Here is a 22,068-nt window from a genome sequence, read left to right as displayed (position 1 = left end):
ATTGCTGGTTTTGAGCATTTGTTGGTTTGTTTTCTTTTTTAATTACTTACTCAGGAAAATTCGTCCAGCAGTCACTTCTGAGTGACCTGTTACTGCCAAGTCCATCTACACGCCTCCTCCCTGGATTTATTTATTTGTGGTTTATTTTCCCAGCAGCCACTACAATTCCAGAGCACGGGGAGTCTCTCATTCATGACTCACTTCTGGGAGACTTGACAGATGCTGGTTAAAGTTTTTAGAAATATCTCTTTAAAGAAAGGAGCTAAAAAAAAAATGAGGTCGCTGGAGTAGCTAAAATGTGGTCTTAACTCTCAAAGTCACATTTAAATGTCAAGGTTGTATTTGGCTTTCAGTGTTTTTGGAGGCGCCATAGTGATTTTATATTTATGTTTTTTTCAAAGTCAGTACAATGGTCTTACCTATTCATAACCTTCATACACAAGTTCATGGCTCCAAAAATTAAACAAAGAACTATTCACATTTGGATTTAAGTAAATCATTTGGTGTGGTTATTATGAAAGTAGAACTTCAAATTCTTCACCAACTAATGAAAACACAATCAAAATCCCAGCAACATTCCGGGAGAGTACTGCTTTATCTGAACAAGCAAAGTGCAGGGTTGACAGTGAGAAACTTGCAAGGTAAGAGGACCAGTTCCCATAGATGTGACACCATAGTGGTGACCTAAAAACAATCACTTGCTAATAGTTCCCCATCAGTGAAGACGGTGCATTAGGACGATGCATTAGATCCTTATAGAAAGAAGAAACATGGAGTCCTTGATAATCTAGAGAGCTTCCAAGCCAACCTCTCCAGTCTTGTCACTTGTCTCCTGGAGCGGACAGAAACATCGGAGAAGGGACAGAGTATTCTCAGGGTGGGTTTCTGACCTTCCCTGACCCCTGACACCAATAAGAGAAACACATGTCAACCTCCAATAGCTCAGAGACATTACAGGCAACATTTCCTTAAAAGAGTGCCATTATGAAAATGGCCTTTTCAAACCATTTCCATGTCCCACAGAAGGCTGAAAGAAATTTTGCTTCGTTGATCTCTTGACAATCAATTCCTTACCAGAAAAACTCTTCACAGTAGTAAGAAACAGCCTGACACTGACTGGTTTCCAAAGATGAGCCACAATCCACTCCAGGATGAAGGACAATAGGCTTCCAGTGACTGTCACTTCTCTCACCTGGACGTGGCCGTTTGAGAAGAAGAAGAGCAGGGCCAATTTCCTCATTCACATTATTTTATTGAATTAAAATAGGTAATTTTATATATTAAAAAAATATATATCATTTCCCCCCACCCAGGATTTAATATAACTATTTCATTTTGATTGGGGAAAAAAGCCATAACCATAAATATATTTCTTCACCTGAATTGGGCTATCCTAAAGCAAAAACAAAAATATTTCTCACCACTGCAACACAGCAAAATGTCTCTGTCTATTCCTCATTTGTGACATAGTTACTCTGTGAACAAAAAACCTCCCTCTGAAGGTGACCTCTTGCGTCCTCTTGAATACAGATGGCACGCAGCCCATCCATCATTAGTCATTTTGTTCAACAAATGTCACTGAGCACTGCTGTATGACAGGCCCTGTACTGGGCTGATATAAAGGAATGCCACCATCCCTGCCCTCAAGAAACTCACAGGGGCTGGGGCGCCTGGGTGGCTCAGGTGGTTAACTGTCAGGCTCATAATTTCAGCTCAAGTCATGATCTCAGCGTCATGAGACCGAGCCCCATGTTGGACTCCATGTTGGGGGTGAAGCTGCTGAAGATTCTCTCTCTCCCTCTTCCTCTTCCCTGCTCTATGTGTCTCTTTAAAAAAAAGAGAGAGAGAGAGAGAAGCTCACGGGGCTGTGGGCCTGAGGTTGAGTAACCAGGGCTGCAAAGAGGCAAAGGTGGAAAGGCCAGTTCTACCTGGTAATGTTTCAAGAGGATTCTTCCAATAAAATTGTGAGCCGAGTCCTAACAAGTGAGTGAACTCTTTATTCATTTATTCATCTCCCCAAGACAGTGTGGTAGTAGTGGAACAAAACAAAGGAACTAGAAATAGACCCACACAACTACGACCAAGTGATTTTTTACAAAAGAGCAAAAGCAACTCAGTGGAAGAAGGATGACCTTTTCAATACATGGCACTGGAGCAACTGGATGTCCATAAACCAAAAAAAGAAAAAAAATCATAACTTCAGCACAAACCTCTTACTTTTTACCAAAAAAAAAAAAAATCAAAAAGATGATAACCCTAAATGAAAAATATAAAACTTAAAACTTTTAAGAAGAAAACATAGCAGAAAATCTTTGGGATCAGGGATTAGCAAAGAGTTTGTAGGATACCAAAGAAGATAAAATTGTTAAATTGGGCTTCATCACAATTTGAAAGTTTTGGTCTGTGAAAGCAGTTAAGAGAAGGAAAAGATAAGCTACATATTTGAAAATCACATAACTGATCAAGGGACTTGTATCTAGAATATATCAAGAACTCCTCTAAGAATCAGTAAGGAAACAAACAACTTAAAAAAAAATCAAAAAGCTTAAAACAGACACTTTACCAAGAAGTAATATGGATGGGTGACAGTTGAGGGCACGAACAGGTGTTCATCATAAGTCCTTAGGCAAATGCAAATTCAAACTCCCACAAGGTACCACCACACACCTATTAAAATAGCTAAAATTAAAAATCTGATAATAGCAAATGCTGGTGAGGATGTAGAGAAACCAGAACACACAAACGTTTCTTATAAAGGTGAACATAAACTTCCCATATGACCATGACCCGGCAATCCAGACCTTAGGTATTTACCCAGAAGTGTAATCGTATGTCCACTCACAGATTTGTATGCAAATGTTAATTTGAAGGGGGTTTTTCTGTTTTGATATTTTTTAAGACTTTATTTATTTGAGAGAGAGAGAGAGAAAGAGTGAGTGAGGAGAGGCAGAGGGAAATGGAGAGAGAGAATCTCAAGCAGGCTCTGCGCTGAGCACAGAACCTGACGCGGGGCTCGATCCCACGACCCTGAGATCACAACCTGAGCCAAAACTAACAGTCAGTTGCTTAACCGATGGAGCCACCCAGTTACCGCTTGAGGTTTTTATTCAGAATATTCAAAAGCAGGAGACAGCCCCAGGTCCCTCCACTGGGGATGGGAAACAAGGTGCGGTAGAGTCACACAACGGGTCGTCACCAGCAAGAAAGAGGAACAGCTACTGCTTCCCACAGCGACGTGGCACCGAGAGGCATTGCGCTAAGTGAAAAAAAGTCAGACACTAAAGACTACACTCTGCAGGATTCCCTTATTATAAAATTCTAGAAAAGAAAAAATCCCCACAGTGACAGAAGGAAGAACAGCAGGGCCAGGGGCCAGAGGTGAGGAGGGGGTTGGTTTCCAAAGGGCACAAGGGACGTTTTAGGGTGATAAAATGTTCTATATCATAACCGTAAAGGTAGTCACATGACTCTACCGATTTGCCAAAACTCATCGAATTGTACAATAACTTTAGTTTCCACTAATTTTATTGCATGTAAATTATACCATAATATAGCTGATTTAAAAAAAAATCAACAGGAGGCAAAAACCCATAGGTGAAGCCAGGAAATCTTAGAAAAGGCAGTGCAATGGAAGAATTTGCTCTGGGAGATACCGTAAGGTGATCCTGATTTTCTAAGTGTGCTATTGATACAGCAACAGACAAATAATCAATTAACATAGAACCCAAAACCTATACGATCCAGATCAATATTTTAGGAAGCAATTTAAATTAGTGGAGAAAGAATGGGCTATTGAATAAGTTTACTTGGAATCTGGATTCTATTTGGAAAAAGAATCAAGTTAGCTTCATAATTCACACCATTCTCAAATATTAAATCGTAATTGGTTAATTGGTCGTTGACCTCGCGTAAAGGCTCACTCCATTGATCTCATTACCCTGCTAAACGATCTCATTACCCTGTTAGCACATTATGCTAGGGTCTTACTGTAAATAAAAAGGATTCTACCGAACACGCACACTAACTGTAGGCACTTCTGCCTTCTGATGGGAGGTGGCGTCAATCATCACAGTCGGAAAATAAGTATCTGCATTGTTCCCTGCCACCCTCCCAGACAAAGGACAGAGAAAGGGCGAAGTCCCCGGGAGCTCTTCTGAGATGCCAGAGGGTGAAGTTCCAAGGAGACAGATGATCACAGGGCACGCTGATGCTCCGTGGATGTCCAGTGGAGGGGGTGCACAGCTAAAATTCTCTCTGTGTAACAAGAGGAATTTTGTGGGAGAAGTCTCTTCAAAGAGCAGGGGAGCTGCGGCGTGGCAAGGAGGAAAGCAGGGAAGAATTGCTGGTGGCGGGCTAGCCAAAGGACTTCCGAAGAGAAAGCGGGCTAGTGGCTGATATGCAGCATTGAGTTGTCGGTGTCCTGCAGTGTGACCTCCCCTCTGTCACATCAAGTGTCAGGAAAGGCTTCTCACCCTGCGCAGTTGGGCGGGTGGTCTTGGGGACAGCAGCAGTGTGGAGAAGCTTTTCTTCCCTATTCCTGGTATTTCCTTTCATGACGCAGGACATCCATTAGCAGAAGGCTCCTCCATCACTTGTTGGAAAGAGTTACTGGGTCATCACTCAGCCCCTGGCTCCCTCCCTCATCCTTCAGAGCTGGCCAGATCGAGATCTGGGACACAGGGCATTTGGTCTGTTCCTCTTTACCACCAGTTTTCGAGGCCGGTGTATGATTCTCTGGTTTCTATTAGGAAACTCAACACTGTGCTCCTGGGGCACACGCTCCTTCCCTTTTTCCTTATCCTTGGTTACTTCTAAATGCAGGCAAAGAGGGGAGGGTGTGATTCCTTGAGCCCTCAAACTCCAGCAAGGGGTTCTGTGTGAAGTAAAAGCCCCAAGAGTCATCCAAGTCAACAGTGAACCCAGGGCAACCTCCTTGTGGGAACATTCTAGAACACAGAGTTGAGGAGACCTTCCTGGGATTGTCTTGGTCTGACTCCTTGTTCCAACTCCTTCACTTTGTCACCAGGGTCCTGGTAGACCCTTTCCAGAGCCTTCTCTCTCAGTAACTGGCCTTCAGAGTTTCCAGGGCAACATCTGGGGTTATGCAAAGACATCCCAGCAGTGTCGGCCACAGCTGGAGCCTGGCAGACAGGGTGACAGCTGAGGGAAACAAGCAGAAAGTGACTTTATCTGAGACTTCCCCCCAAAGCATGTGCTGCTTTGGCTCCAGAGGGCAGAGTTTCTTTGTTTGGTTTTGGGGGTTGGGGGAGAAGCACAGAAGAAAAAGGGATGAGCTCCTTTAGACCAAAAAGTCAGCCAGTCATGGAGGATGGCTGGCTCCAGCCCAAACAAAGATTATGGGAAACACCCAGTTCTGAGCAAGCACGAATGCTTTTTCAGTTGCTCTAGCCAACATCAATTACTGCTCCTCGCTTGGGCACCCTGCCTTAACCACTGCAAGGCTCGGAGTCAGCGAGTCCTCGGATCATTGAGTCCACTCACCTCTATCTACCCTCCCCATTTTACACCTGAGGAACAGACTCGAAAGGTAACATCGCTTACCCACTTGGTGAGCCCAGACTGAGAACCTGAACCCCTGAGTCCCAAGTCCGTGTCCTCCCCATGACTTGAGATTTCGTGGCTCCCCTGGAGGATGATGAGTCCCTTGATGACAGAGACCTAGTGTTTTGCCTGGAGGAGAGGAGAGGCCCAGCATTTGAAAAGAGCTTACTACGTTCCCATCACTGGGGTAGGGACATTACTGAGCACACAATTTTGGACACATCTCCCCAGCCCCCAGCAAGCTTCTTTGTTGGAGGGCATCGTTATGGGCCGGGTTGTGTATGGCACAAAGTTTACATATTGGAGCCCCAACCCCCAGTACCTCAGAATGTGACTGCATTTAGAGAAAGGGTCTTTAAAGGGGTCATTAAGTCAGAGTGAAGCCATTATCATGGGCCCTAATCCAATATGACCAGTTTCCTTATAAGAGAAGATTAGGACACAGACACACATGGAGAAAAGACCACGTGAAGACACAGGGGAGAGGACAGCCATCTACAAGCCAAGGAGAGAGTCCTCAGAAAGAAACTGACTCCGGGAAACAAACTGAAGGTTGAGGAAAGAGAGGTGGGTGGGGGGATGGGGTAAGTGGGTGATGGGCAATAAGGAGGGCACGTGATGTGATGAGCACTGGGTGTTATACGCAACTAATGAATCATTGAACATTATATCAAAAACTAATGATAGGGGCGCCTGGGTGGCACAGCGGTTAAGCGTCTGCCTTCGGCTCAGGGCGTGATCCCGGCGTTATGGGATCGAGCCCCACATCAGGCTCCTCCGCTATGAGCCTGCTTCTTCCTCTCCCACTCCCCCTGCTTGTGTTCCCTCTCTCGCTGGCTGTCTCTATCTCTGTCAAATAAATAAATAAAATCTTTAAAAAAAAAAAAAAAACTAATGATATACTCTACATTGGCTAATTGAATTTAAATAAAAAATAAAAACTTTTGGTGCACTGAACTCCAGTTCCAGAGGAGAACATATATGTATAGAGCAATAAAATTATTAAATTTGCAAAAAAAAAAAAAAAAAACAAAACCCAACAACAACCCACAAATCTACCAACATCTTGACCCCAGGCCTCTAGAACTGTAAAAAAGAATGAAGTTCTGTTGTTTACCCCACCCAGTCTCTGGTATTTTGTCATGACAGCAGTAGCGTCCACTTCCCGTCCTACCCGTGCTTCTGGACTGGGACCTGTCCCCCTGGCTGTTGCTAACTGAGCCACACAGACCACATCGGAGTAAGGACGAAGAGAGTCACAGACAGCAGCAGTTGGAGCAGAATCTTGAATATACTCCTGCTGCCGAGACCTCCATGATAGCCTGGGTCCCTGCCCTCCCTGCAGCCCCCCTGCTTTACTTTTCAGCGAATTCCGGGAGAGACCCCTATACCCTTCTAACACCTGACTCCCTTTCTTGGTTAAATGTGTCCACAGTGGGTTGTGTTCCTTGCCACCCAAAGGACTTTAACCATGATATTTATGGATGTTACCTCCTGTGGTTTCGTTTCTCCCCTACGTGTCCTTGCCCCATCTTCCAGACAGGGGAACTGAGGTCCAGCACAGTAAGTAAGTAGCTGGTCACGTCACAAGATGGTGGAACTGGGGTTGGTGGTCCTCATGCTCTTTCCACTCTCCACGCTGTGCTTGATGGTACATCTCCTCTGTCTCCCCCCTGCAGGTATGTAGTAGGTGCTCAATAAAAGCTTGTTAATCAGGGGCACCTGGGTGGCTCCGTTGGTTAAGCACCTGCCTTCGGCTCAGAGTCCTGGGATCAAACCTCGCGTTGGGCTCCCTGCTCAGTGGGAGCCTTCTTCTCCCTCTCCCCCCTGCTCATGATCTCTCTCTCGCTATCTCTCTCTCTCTCAAATGAATAAACATCTTTTAAAAAAAAAAGCGTGTTAATCGAATTGAATACATGGACTTACATTCTGTTTATACACACAAGCATAGGTGAGTATGTGGCTTGTTCAAACAATCGGAGCCAAAGGGAAATAAAACTCAGGCGAGAATTTTGTTCATCTTTCTACCCTTCTCCGTTCAGGCTGAATGAGGTTGGAGATTGTAAACTAGGTTTTCCGCAGAACTCTGGCTCATTCAGGAAGACCAAGACACAGTTTTGGCCCCACTGACCCCACGAGTCCTCTCTAACTCTTTCCCTGCATGGGATGTGTCTTCATCTGTGAACCAGGGCAACTATTCCAGCAGCAGGATTTCATATTCTCTAGAAGAAATATCCAAACCCTGAGTCTCTCTTATTTCCTGCTCCTCTCCCATTTGTCTCGTAGCAAAAGGATACACACCACCCTTTGTCCAGGACAGGAAACTTGCCTCTCACAGTGCTTGGGAAGTGAGAGGAATCAAGAAGCTGGCCGGGGGCGGGGGGGGGGGAGTGAATGAAGAAAAGGCTGGGCTGGCAAAGGATTTCTGGGCATTTTTCTCATCTTTATAAAAATAAAATTACTTTCCCCCTCTTGCTTTGGAAAACCCCCAAAACAAATCCAAGATCACTTGTATAGCTGTCATTAAACTTCCCCGGCTGACCAAGTTTCCAAAGTTTGCTGGCAGACGGAACGATGTGGATACGGCCTTGCCATCTTGCATTTCAACAGGGATGCCTGCAGTTTGGGAAGGGGGCCCTGGCCCCTCACCGCAGCCTATGGAGCCATGAGGGAGCACTTCGGGGTCCTCTGACATTTTGCAGACCAGGGGAGAAAGGCTGAGGGCGGGAATCTTTTCCTCTGCGGCGCTCTATCCCGGGCCCCCCAGACCCACTGCCGGGGCCTCCTGGTCGCCCACACTCTAACACAGGGTCTCAGGGGAAGAAGACGCAGCAGAAATGCAGTAAACTGCTGAGTGGGCATCACTGACAATGTTTGTGTTTCCATTATCCAGAAGCCACCATTAACCGTGTAGAGGTGAAGGCTAAGGGGAGGAACCACAAATAGTCCCTCCTCAGCGGGGAGAAAAAACACACCAACGAGAGGGTCAGAGCTCCCCATTCATGTGGCAATTTACAAAGCAATGTTTATGGAGAATTTTCTTGGCCTCTCAATCACGCTGTGAGGTGCCACGTAAGCCACTCAACTGCCCCATTTTGCAGAGGGGAACACTGAGGCTAGGAGACAGCTGCTGCCTGACAGAAAGGAGTGGGGCAGAAACAAAAACTCCCGTCTTCTGACTTTAGAGCCAACAATCTCTCCCTTGCCTTCTGCCCAGCCCGGGAGCCGACCACCAGCGTGGGTCCCACCAACCCCCCAACATTTGAACCTAATTAAGCCTTGATTCTTGCCCCTCCCCGTTTTCTCTTTCCAAAATGAAAATATCTGTACTGGGTTTTTTTTTTTCATAATTATGAAATAAACACTTGTAAAAAATGCTCTTTGAATAATACAGATGTTCTGTACCAACCAAGCCTCCCCTGTCCCATAGCAAATCCCTAAATCCACCCACATTAGCAGGACCTCACGTCTCTCCTGTCTCCCCCCGCCCTCATTACTTCTCAGAGCTCCCAGAGTGCGTGTGCACACGCAGGCCACCCCCAAAGGCCTGCGGGGCAGCACCGCCCCTCCTCTCCAGCTCCGGCTCCAGCACCCTCCCCCCGAAACTGGTGTCCAGAGGAGCCCTCAGAGCTTCCAGAAGGCAGGATTGAGTTTCTCATAGGCTGACCAGATGGTGTAAAGTCTTACTTCTCACCGGCCATCCAGCTTCTCATGGCCAGGCCTGACACAAACCCTTGGGCAGCCCCCTTCCTCACCCTCCTTTCTCAGTTAAGAAAGCCCCATAGAATTAAGAGTCCCAGATGTGACCAAGAAGGGGAAAGAAGGGCTTTAAACAGATTCCTTCAAGGCTGTCCCTTAAGAAGTGACGAAGTATCAGTGAGCCTGTTTCTCACCAGCATCAAAACAGCCTGAAGGACAATTTTCTAGGATGATTTTTGTGACTTCTAAAGGTGCTGGATCAACTCACAGTCTCCCTCCCTCCCTTCCTCTCTCCCTCACTATCTCTTCCTTTCTTCCACACTCCCTCTCTTCAAGCTGGCTGACCCCAAACCCTTAGGTCGCTAACCACCACCTCCCCTTGAGAAACCACTCCCCTTAAGCACCTGCTGGCCAGGTGAGGGAAGCTCCAAACATGACCTCTAACCTCTCAACCCCCACCTGGAGCTTCTGTATCTCTCTTCTTAAACTTATCAGTTAAGAGAAGAAACCCAAATAAAATCTGTCCCTCCCCCCAACGATTTGTCAGCAGTTGAAAAATGAAGTCATCAAACAAAAACAGGAACTTGATCTTGGAAGACAACCCAAAAAGTTACCTATTTACTCCAAAGGAAAGCTTTTCCCAAATTCCGCTGAAGGCGGGAGACCAGCTCTGTGCAGCGGGGGGATTAATCACTCTCAGAAGAGCTCCTGTTACCCCCTCCCCCCACCCCCTTCCCCTCTGAAACTCTCAGTTTGTTTCCCAGGGTCCAGAGCCTCTCATGGTTCTTCTCCCCCTTCAGATTTCCCTCCCTTCCCCTATGGTCCTCAGTGCCATTCCTTATGTTCCACTTATGAGTGAAACCATCTGATACTTGTCTTTCTCTGCTTGACTTATTTCACTTAGCATAATTCCCTCCAGTTCCAACCATGTCGATGCAAATGGTGGGTATTCATCCTTTCTGATGCCTGAGTAATATTCCATTGTGTATATGGACGACATCTTCTTTATCCATTCTCCTGCCAATGGACATCTGGGCTCTTTCCACAGTTTGGCTCTTGTGGACATTGCTGCTATGAACATTGGGGTGCGTGTGCCCCTTCTTTTCACTAGAGGGCACGTGTTGGGATGAGCACTGGGCTTTATATGGAACTAACGAATCGTGGAGCACTACATCAAAAACTAACGATGTACTATACAGTGGCTAACTGAACATTAAAAAAAAAAAAAGCAGCACTCATGTTTTTCTGCTTGTGGTCCATAGTAGAACATTGCCTTTTCTGCTTATCAGTCCTACCAGCCTTTTTTTGCACTTAAATAGCAACAAAAATAGAAGTCAACCGTACCAATATGGCGCCCCTTCTTCCCCGTTTTCATCAGTAGAGTTCGGAGACCCGGGGAAATGTACTGCTACATTTGGTTGGCGTTATAGATCCTATTTAAAATAGCTGGGAGAACTTAAAATAATTGCAGTGGAGATATCTACAGCTAGGCAAAGAAAGAGCTTCTAGAAGCCTGGCACTCGTCCGTCTCCGCTCGAGCAGAATGGGGGTACTCCCGTCCCTGGGCCCCAGCGCCCCCGCTGCCGGAAATACCCTTCCTTGTCTGCTCCCTCTCTTGATTAAGTTGGCCTGCTGCTACGTGGAACTCGTGTTTTTGAGTCATCTCCAGGGGGCAAAAATATGTTAGCTTTACAACGCACCTTTCAACGAACTCAAAAATGTTGTCTTTACAGTTTGGGCGTTCACCGTTTCCTCCCAATGCAAGGCATCTTCCTATGTGGGTGGGAGTGATCGTTGTTTTCTCTAGGGCCCCTGAGAATGACGGTGGAATCCCTGCAAGCTGCGTGGCTGGCGGGCTGGGTGGGAGATCTTCGGCCCCCTGTCTGTGGCCTCTACTGTGGGCTCCTCCCTTCGGAGGGCGAGATGGGCAACTGTTACACACTTCCTCCCCCCAGCAGAGGCCCTCGGAGAAGGTGCCCACAGAACGCCGTGTGAAGGGTGCCCCCCCACCAGAGTTGCGCACCCATGGCCTGTGGGCGAGGGCCAGAGGGAGGGAAGGCTCTAGACCCCTTCGTGTTTGCTGAGCGGACTTCTCCCCCATGCCTTCCCACCCTGCGGGTGAACGGCAGGTCCGTGGGAGGCATGCATGGTTTCCAGCCATAGGATTGTCTCTTTGGGGTTAATTCAGGCTGCAAATTTCCATTCATGCTCCCGACTTGCCCCCGTGGGGCCCTCTCCAACTGGAGCTGGAATTCCCAGGATTCTTGATTAAAATATTTCCCCCAGACTTCCCTTCCAACAGCCGCTGTTATCTCTGACAGGAGGCTGGCCTCTGTCTCTCTCAGGCTGGACAGGATCAGCCCCGAATCACTCTCCAGTTTCAGGGCGGCCTCCTGGCTGACGGGAGGGCGAGGGAGCGAGGGAGGGAGCTACTCACGTCTCCTCTCCCCTCCCCCCAACCCCAGACTGTAGACCAAGGGTTACTTCCTTTGCAGAGCCCATGCTCCCTCTGCCTTTGGTTGGTGATCATTATCTCCAACGCAGGCAGGCAGGTGTCTGATTAGGCTGAGCTTCTAGTAGCTTCTCCCTGGAAGCGCTCATTCAGGGGCCACAACTTCCAAACGACGCAATGCTTGTGGGCTGGTTTCATCAAAATCAGTTTTCCCGGAGAAATGTCAAAAAGCGGAAGTAGTTTTAGTCGAGGTGATAGAATTTTTTAAAATAGCATTTTGAAAAGAAAATAATGAACCCCTATAAGTAAACTACTTTATGCCTTTAAATGGTTTTTCACACACACACTTACCCTTACAGTAATCCAATCCTTACAGTAATCCAGTTCAAGGAACACGTGCTCTGATAAGGTCTAATTTTTGTACAAGGTCTAATTTTGTCACAGATGAGAACACTAAAACAGAGGGGGGAAGGTGTGCCCTCAGGGGTGCGTGTCTGAGCCGGAACTAGAACCCATGGCCCCCCTTCCTGTTCTTGGGCGTGTACATTCCACAACCAGATCATACGTAGAACCCAGAGTTAGCAGGTCTCCGACGGCCCACTGATGTCACGTGTTCGAAAGTCGCTCATATGTGCACAGAGATTCTGCCAGACGACGTTCAATACCCTGTGTTTGCAATACAGAAAGTCTGGAAACAGTCTCATACCTAATGCCAAGAATCTGGGTAAATGAGCTATTCAAGACAGTGAAATATTATATAGTTATTAAAACAATGGTCTATAAGGACATTTGCTGATGTGGAAAGGGGTTCATAATATGATAGTAATAATTACTATTACAGCTATCATTTAAATAATTATAGGTATAAATAAAATGCATAAGAAACGGTGTGCGAGGATACATACTAAAGTACGAATAGTGCTTGGATTACAGGATGATTTTCTTGTCTTCATTTCAGTTACCCATATCTTTTAGTTTTTCTACAGCAAAAATACATTTCTTGGATACTTTGCAATGGACCGAAAGTTGTGTGGCTCCCAAAATTCATGTTGAAATCCTACTCCCCCCCCCCCCGCCCCCGTGATGGCATCAGGAGGCGGGGCCTTTGGGAGGTGATTAGTTCCTGAGAGTGGAGTGCAGCCCTCATGATGGGGATAAATGCCCTTTATAAAAGAGGCCCCAGAGAGGCCCCTTGTCTTCTCTCCACCACTTGGGGATACGAGGAGGAAACGGCTACCCCCAGCCGGGAAGAAGGGCCTCCCCAGAACCTGGCCTCACTTCCGGCCTGCAGGACTGGGAGACGTCGATTTCTGGTGTTTAAAAGCCACCTGGTCTGTGGTATTTTGTCAGAGCAGCCTAAACGGACTAAAACATACCTTTTATTTTTATTTTTTAAAGTAGGCTCCATGCCCCTCGTGGAGCCCAGCATGGGGCTCGAACTCACGACCCTGATCTGAGATCAAGACCTGAGCTGAAACCAAGAGTCGGACCCTTAACCGACTGAGCCACCCGCAGGCGCCCCTAAAACACACCTTTTAGCGTTTTAAGATCATTTCATCAGGAAAGCTCATCTGGTTAACGAACAAACATGGGCGCCCCCCCCACCCCCCGCCCCGAGCTGGGTCTATTTACTGCTTTGAAAGGGCAGCCTTTTCAGTGTATTTTCTCCTGTCATTAGCTTGCTATGTATGGTGAACTCAGTTTACCTTTACTAGGATAATAATGAACATATTTCATAAGCTTAGTGATGCCCACTCTTAGTGACTTTCTTTAGGAAAACAGGATTCATCATAAACCACAAGCAAGGTTTTCTCATACGTATTATGTTGGGATCTTTTTTCTCCCCAGAAACATTACGTATTTCTGTTCAAATGTAAATCATAATTACTCTACTCTTTACTGGACAAAGTCACCTCACCGTTGGCCGGGGCCCCCCAAGTCGTGCTCCCTCAGAGACCACGTCAGTGTCCTTTTTGTTCACTTCTGTTTGACTCCCTGTCCCATTTCTCCCAACTGTCGTCCAAACCCTCCCACCTTTCTCCCCACGCCTGTTCTGTTCCCACCCGGCTGATCTCATCAGATGACCAGGAATCCTGATGGCTGGAGCCTGGTGATTTTCCATCTCCGCAGGCTGAGGGCATCTTTGTTCCAAGGACTTCTCACCGCGCAGCCCACAAGGTAGGGTGACATGTGCTGGCTTGCCTCGGATGGTTTGTGCCTGTCATCCCGGCTTCATGGTGAAATCTCCCCCCCCCTCGTCCCGTCCCTCTCTAATGAGCTCTGGTTTGGACAACAAATTGTACAGTCTCACTAACGATGGGGAAAACAGTGCAAGAAGGGAGCTGCTCTGGTTGGGGGCCACCCCTAGCCCTTTACCCGCGTCTTGGCTCCTGTCATCCTCCCCCCACGTAGTGACAAAAATTATTTCTTTTTCCTATGAGAATTCTGACTCTATTACTTCTTCATCATTGAAAAGTCGTTGTGTATATTTTAAATATGCTCTCCAGGGCCCACCCCGGCGCAGTTCAAATTCACGTTCAAATCCTTGTTTCAGAACTGGAGCAAATAAATGGGAGTCAGGCTTAGCCTTCCCTTGGAAAATCAAAAACAGGACTGGAACCAGAGTCCTCATTCACGGATCCTTTCGCCCCGCGCTGGTTCTCTTCAGAGCCCCGTCAGGATAGACTCTCCCAGGCGCCCCTCCAGCCTGGGGAGAGAGACAGAAGGGGTTGCCTTGGAAACTGCAGGGTGGGCTGGCATCGCGGGCTTTTCTGCTCGGCCTGCTCTGTGGCTGACATCCAGCCCTGACTAATTTCGGTTCTGGTTGGTTATGGCTTTGCTCAGGGGATACAGTGATGGGGGCTGGAGGGGAGACAGAATGGGCAAAAGTAAAATGACTACAGCAGGGCATACATCTTTTTCACGGAAAGCGACTCAAGCCATGACAAGAGGACTCACTATTGTATTTTAAAGATTAATATTCTTGGAGCGCCTGGGTGGCTTAGTGGGTTGAGCGTCGGACGCTTGGTCTCAGCTCAGGTCTTTATCTCAGGGTCGTGAGTTCAAGGCCTGTGTTGAGCTCCACGCTGGGCGTGGAGCCTGATTTAAAAAAATAAAAGGATTAATCTTCTTAATGAAATGGTGGTGACCAGAGAAGCTGCTGTTAAATAAAGTGCTCGCGTGCCCGTGTGGTAATTCTATTCAGAATTCCATGGGCTGATTCAAGAATATCTTCAAGACCCGCCACCTGCCAGCTGCCCACGTGCGACTAAGCAGCAGCAGAAAATGTGGGTGGTGCTTCCACTGTGGTCTCGGTTCTCCGAAAGGGAGAGTATTGTCAATGTCTGTCTGACTCCAGATGATTTGTCTGATCTGCCAGCCACGGGTCACGTTTGCCATTTCACGCCAACGCTTAATTAGGACAACAAAACACTTCTGATCGCTTTTACTAGATTAATGAAAGGAAGAGCCTGATCAATCATTCTAGTCCATTCCTCCTCGTGGGGAAACCAAGGCTAGGAGACGGGAACCCCAGGACAAGACTGGCTCTGCTAGCCTGAGGCATGGCAGGACCCAGACCCCCACCCCCCGCCCCTGTCCCAGGCTCCAGGCTCCCCAGTCTGGGCCGAGCTCACAGGCCCTCCTTGCCTGGGCTACCCTCTGTGGGGTAAAATAATTTAATGCTCGAGTATATACACACACACCTAAAAATTTCTGTTTCAAATCTGACTTCAAATGGAATTGTCCAAATTTACTTTAAGGTTTTGGAAAATGTATTCATCTGAATAAAATGCTTTTGTTGCCTCATCCCATAAAGAGAGAATAGCGTTCCTTCTTGCTTCCAGAGGAATGAATGGCCTGAATGGAGCCTAGGATTCCCGGGAAGTCCTGTGAGTCAGATCAGCCAGGTGACCAGAATGTGCTTTTCCGGAGGCCGACTCCTCTCACTTGACAATTCCAAAGGGCTCTGGGAAACACCCCATTAAGGACTGGGAAAGCATCGGGGGAGGGGGTTTAGTAATGAACCTGAGTCATGGAAACTCCAGAAGTGACTGCAAGAGAAAACAATTAACTTCTCCGTGTAAAACTCAAGTCTCTTGGGGGAAATGCTCGTGGGAGGGTAGGTGTAGACAATTTCGGGCAGGAATACTGAATCACGGGAGCTGTTGGCAATCTGGCGGGGGTTCGCGGGGGGCCTGGAATGTGATTTTAATTAAGGAGCTCGGTTAGGAGAGGGATAAACCCCAGGTCGAGATGAGGCAACCCACCTGGGGAAGGGGCCCCCTGCCGCCGCTCAGCCGCCGGGGCCGCTCGCGGGCCCGACACGATGAGTATTTGCGGTAAAATGCGGCCCCAAGTGGTCGGATTCGGGAACAGTCCGACTCCAGCAGGAGAGTCGTAAGAACCTACTTCAATAGGGTGTCAAACGGAGGCACAGCGAAAACGATGGGATTCAGAGAACTGAATAATCGTGACAAAACACCACTAACGAGGTGTTTTCGTCACTGTCCTCTAAACCAGCGCATCTCGAATCCGAACGTGCTTGGGGAGCCCCCCTCTGGGGGTTATCGTTGAACTGGGGTTCTGGGGCAGGGCAGACTAATGAGCTCCCCGCTGGGAGTCTCCAGGGACTGGAGAGAAGGCCCTGCGCTGGGGTGGGCCCGGGCTGAGCCATCCGATTCCTCCGCTGCAGGGACCACAGGCCCCTGGAGAGCACCCCCCCTGGGTGCCAACTCCCTACCAGGCCACCCTCGGACCAAGCCTGCCGGGTGTCCACGGGATGAAAAGCCACGGTTTTCTTTCTGGGCTTTCATGATCACCCAACATCCCTGGAGGGATGCCTCCAGCGACTTCCAAGTCTCCGCTCTGCACCACACTTGGGAAGGCGGCTTACGAGGGCTGTGTACGAGGCTCCCGACCCACACCGCCTGCACCCGTGGGGCCACCGTCAGTCCGCGTGTTGTTTCAAGCAGTAGGGCTGCCTTCACACACACACACCAGATTCCAAGAATGCATTGTATTAGGTTAGGAAGAAAATGTTTGATACAAAGTATTTTTAACTCTGATGTGGGAGGAGAAAGAGGGAGTAGATAAGACAGAATGATCACAGGTGGGTAATTACACATGTAAATGAGTTCAGTTTGGTAATTTCCCCTTGAATTCCTATTTACATGGTTAACAGGGAGTTCTAACCCCACCCCACCACTGCATTTTGGGATAGCTTCTTTTTATTCTTCTCCTTTTTTTTTTTAAAGAGATTTTATTTATTTGAGAGAGAGAAAGAGAGAGCACAAGCAGGAGGAGGGGCAAAGGGAAAGGGAGAAGCAGACTCCCTGCTGAGCAGGGAGCCCAACACAGGGTTGGATCCCAGGACCCTGAGATCGTGACCTGAGCTGAAAGCAGACGCTTAACCAACTGAGCCACCCAGGTGCCCAGTTTCTTTTTATTCTTATATGTCAATTCTGAAATATTGAAAGCAATTTAGAATGCTTTGGCATAAACATTTTCACAGCTTAGTTTTGTTTTTCTTTTCAGATTTTTCCATTTACCATCACAACTGTACAAAGTAGACAGGGGATGAAAATTCTCTCTTAATTTAACAAGTATTAATTGCCTCCAGCATATGAGGCCCCACAACCTGTTGGGCCTCTGGGGAAAAAAAAAAGTTAGGCTTGCAAGAAAGTTTCCCACATAACTATAGTATGAAATCAAAGGAGGCAAGAAAAACATCCTGAAGTGATTTAGGAATGATGAAGTGGGAGAAATTACTTCTGAGAGAAATCAACAAGGGCTTCCTGGAGGAAGTAGCATCCCAGCAGGACCTTGAAGGACAAGTTAAAACTGTAGATATTTTTTAAAATGGCATATGTGAGACACAGAGTGTTCTGCCTGGCAAAAGCTCAAGAGTCCCAGGTAAGAAAAATGGGAGATAGAGCCTGGAAGCCATCCAGAGCCAGGCCAAGAGGCTGGAGTCTCAGATTAAGAGACCTGTATGCTGTGCACTGTGGGGTAATGACGGGGATGGGAAGACACTTTGGACAATGGCGTGTTCATTGGATCAGGGGGTAGGGGATTACAGCATGAAGACCAACTAAACAATAGTTTAAGTGATAATGAAGCCTAAGACAAAAATGGGCGGGGACAAATGGCTTTGGGAAAGGCTAGCAGACAGGACAGTGGTGGAGGTGGGGTTCATGTGATCAGGGTTTCAGGTCCAGGGCACAAGAGGAAGGACCATGTCACATGGAGGGCACCTGGGGGCCTCTGCAGGTCGCCGGGAATTCAGAACCAGGGCCTGACGGGAGACCGTCAAGACTGTGGGACTTAAGAGACTCAGGATGGTCCCTGAAGTCATGGCAGGGTGGGACGTGTCCAAGAAAGACTGGAGAGAGAGAAGGAAGGGAGGGAGGGAGGAGGAGGGAGGAAGCTGGGAAGGGTGGTAAGTGGAGAGGGCAGGAGGGCAGGTCAGATGCCCTTAAAGATAGAGCATGAGAGCGCACTGGTGTTTGGGTTTGACAAAACCTTGCCAACATACACAAAAGCAAAGTCATAATGAAGTCTCCATACCCTCTCCACGATGACCAGCCGTGATCACCGACATTGGCCACACGACGCCCCTTGCAGGGCAAGAGTGGAGTCCACAGAGTGGACAGTGGCTGGAGATGTGAGGAAATAGGTGGGTGATGTAGGGATATTCACCCCACTGGGTGCTCAGTGAGCACCTACTGTGTGGCAGCCTCCCTTCTGGCACGGGCCACAGGACAGAAACCCCTGCCTGCCCTTGTGGGGATAACCCTCCAACAGAAAGACGATGGACGAACGGACAAACGTAAAATCTGATGTCCGGGGTGAGAAGTGCAATAAAGTAGAAGAAATGACACAAAGGAGCTGGTCCGAGGAGGAGAGGGAGATCCGAGACGGTGGGAGAGGAAGAGCTTGCCCCAGGCCCGCAGGCGAATCTCAAGGTAGAGAATCTCAAGGGAGGGGAGGGAAGTCGCCACAAAGGGGCTCAATGAGCTTGTTTTATAGAAAAGGGCATCGTTCATGACTTGTAAGCCCTTCTAGACACTAAGACTGCTAACACTGCAGGAAGTGACTCTCCTTCCCTTACACATTTGACTGCTAAGAACCAAGGAGGCATCTCAACTGCAGCTCGGGACTGAGTGCGGAGGCAGCAAAGCACAACAGAGTCCTGGGAATTCGGGCCAAGATTTAACTTCCCTGAGCCTCGGTTTCCGCATCTATAAAATGGGAGGAAGGATTCCTATGCAAGAGGGTTTTGTGAGAAGCAGGTGAGCTCCCAGCTCCCAGCACAGTGCTTGGTACGTAGGCAATGATCATTAAGTGCTTGCTACCAAGGAGCAGAAGTCAGCCCCCAGGGAAGCCGCTAAGGAGGAAAAAGCAGCTGTCTGTACCGTTCAGGGAAAATCCTTTGAAGGCTTCAGAACATTTCTCTTCAAAATGGTGACCTACTCCTATATTTGATTTGGAAAATGTTACTCAATCAAACATGCGCCCTACTTTTCCAGAATTTCTGTTACTTTCCAGTAGCCTCCGGAATTCTAAGCCCACAGCTCCTGGTAAGGGTACGGCGGTCAGGGGGAGACACGTGAAGGTGACAGCGTGCGTGGAGAAGAGAACTCAAGTCTGCAAAGGCAGCTCAGGGATTCTTATTTCCCCCCTTTGAATTATTTCTCATTTCCCTTTTCGGCTCTCATGAGTTAGGAGGCTGAAAAGGCCCTCGAGAGGACCTTGTCCGTCTCTCTGCCTTAAAGTCAGATGGAGGGTATCTAAAACCATGGTGGTAATTGTTTAGGGGGGAAAAGTTAGCCTTAATTTAATTTTGTCAAGCTAGCAGAAGTCGATCGGAGCTGACTTGAATGAAATGAGGCTAGTTCTAGTTCAGATCACGTATGGGACGTCACTGCTCTGACCCCTCACTTCACATGGCCATCTAGTTATTATCACCAGACTTCAGCCAAGTGTACACATTCTGAAGAGACTACGGTTAGAAACTGACCTTGACTGCATGTCACTGTGATCACCTGCCTAGGTAAACCCCCGCCAGACAGGTAGGACTCAGCTCTTATTAAGCAAAATTAATGATCCGTACCCAAAACCAGTCTGGGGTAGATCAAAGAATAAATGATCTCCCTGCAGTTCAAAGCGATTGCAAACAAGCTTTCCCTGCTTGCTCACAGGCGTGCAACCGCCCACCTGTTTATCTTATTCAGGAAGAACAAAAAAAGATATAAATAACATCGACTATCTATACGAAATCCCAAGTCATTGGCTTCCAGGTACCTCTGCTTTTTCTCCAGACGAAGAATCACTGTGGCTGTACTCACTGAAGTCTTAAGATACAATGTGTCATTTTAGATTTATTAAATGAAAAGATGTTAGGCTGGAGTCTTCTGGGTGATGAAAAGAGAAATCATTTTCTTTCCCTTAAACTTTAAGTCAAACAGTATGGAGGGAGATTCAGAATACACAGTAATGTCCTGGGAAACCAGCTGAGAGGGGAAGGGTGTCTTTCAGGTTCTTTAGCACGTGCTGATTTTTCTGGCATAAACACTCCCAACCATGGCCAAGTTGAAGCCACCAACAGTCGGACAACCAACTCACAAAATTCCTGACAATGTAACAGCTGGCTCTCAGCTCCTGCACGCCCTGGAGCCAGACAGAGGTAACCGGTTTTTAAGATTTCTCTCACGCCTTCCCTCTTATCTGACAAGCAAACTGAGTTGTTAAGCCACTCTAAGTGTGAATTGCATACCATCTGATGACACTGAAACAGGTTTTAAAATAAATGTTTCCTTAAAAATACGTAGTCACTAAAAATCAGGTTATAAAAGATATTTAACAATGCAGAAACAGTTATGAAGTAGTTTAAGTGAAAACAGTATGTTCGGTATGGTTCCAAATTTGCATATAAAAATGACTACAAAGACAGACCCCGAAAAGTGAGTAATTCTTTTAGTTGTGAGATTATGTGCTTAATTTTCTTTTTTGTGCCATTCTTCTATTTTTCAAAATTTCTACAATGTTCATAAGTTATATTTGGAGAAAGAAGTAAATTCAATAAATGGTAATACTATATTTTTATTATGGTGTTTCAGGTTTCTCCCTTTACATTCCTAGAATCTTATGGGTATACTAGGTAGGAGAGGAATCAGATCCACTCTATTTTAAACAAGGCTAAATCACTGTCATTTGATTTTTGTGATGCTTTACTGTTTTCAAAGTACTCTCAAAAGCATTATCTAATCTGATAATCTGTGATTCAAGGGAAGGTTATTATATCCTCATTTTACAGATGAGAAAACAAAGGCTCAAAAATGATTAAATAATTTGCTCAAGGTCACATGGCAGAAGAAAGCAGTTAAACTGGGATCCTGACCCACGATTTCTGCTTCCTGAGACCATCCCTCAAAAACAAGCTGAAGTTAGTCTCACTCACAGCTTCTTTGTTCACGAATTTCCCACTGAATGCCTAGGCCCAGTTCTGCAAGGAGACACTCTCCTGATTTGGCCCATTTTAAATGTCCAGAGCTTGACTAGAATCACCCAGGTGGGGTGCATTCCATCCGGGCGTTGATGCCCCACAGAACAATGACACAGTGGGCTCTTAAGCTCGGAAATTTACAAACATGTGGGAGAATTTGCTGAGAACGACAGAACCCACACTCGGGCATGAAACTCTATAATGTTCTATACATAGTTAGAAGAGTCTAGAAAGGCCACGTAATAGTTCTGGCATCAGTTTCCATAGCTTCTCCCTAAAGAACTGGGGAGTGCACTTTAAGGGGATGGCTGAAGGAAAAATTTCTGGGTAGATCTGCCCGAAGGCTCTTTGCTGGGTCTTATGCAATTTGGGCTGGAATGCCCATTTCTTGCTTCAGCACCATAATTCCTGCTCACAAGCAATGCTTCACCAGAACTTGGCAACCAGAAACGAGAGCACACTGTTTTTCAGTTACAAGGAACAGAAACAAGAACCCGTTGCTTCAAGTCTTGTAGGTTTTAGGATGTGGATATACAGGACGAGTTTTAAAAGTAGCATTCTGATGAGACCTCGTGCAGAGCCAGAAAAGCCAGGCCTCCCAGGCTTTGGGGCAACAGGTGGCCCAGGAGAGGCTAGCCTGGAATGGGGGAGACCCCCTCCTCCGGCAGGTGTCACAGAGCAGCACGCAGGGAGGACAAAGCAGTCCCACTTGGAGGCCTCAGGGTGAGGAGTTTGGGAGCCTCGTGATCTCTCTCTGCGGCGGGGACAAGAACATTCCTCAGTGACATCACGGGCAGAGGCCAAACATGCAGACTCTGCCTTATGAACCCCAACTATACCCTGGGATTTT

This window comes from Ursus maritimus, unplaced genomic scaffold, assembly GCF_017311325.1.
Source record: "Ursus maritimus isolate PB19 unplaced genomic scaffold, ASM1731132v1 scaffold_4, whole genome shotgun sequence".
NCBI lineage: Eukaryota > Metazoa > Chordata > Mammalia > Carnivora > Ursidae > Ursus > Ursus maritimus.
The sequence above is the reverse complement of the archived record's forward strand: the minus strand, read 5'-3'. Positions refer to the sequence as shown.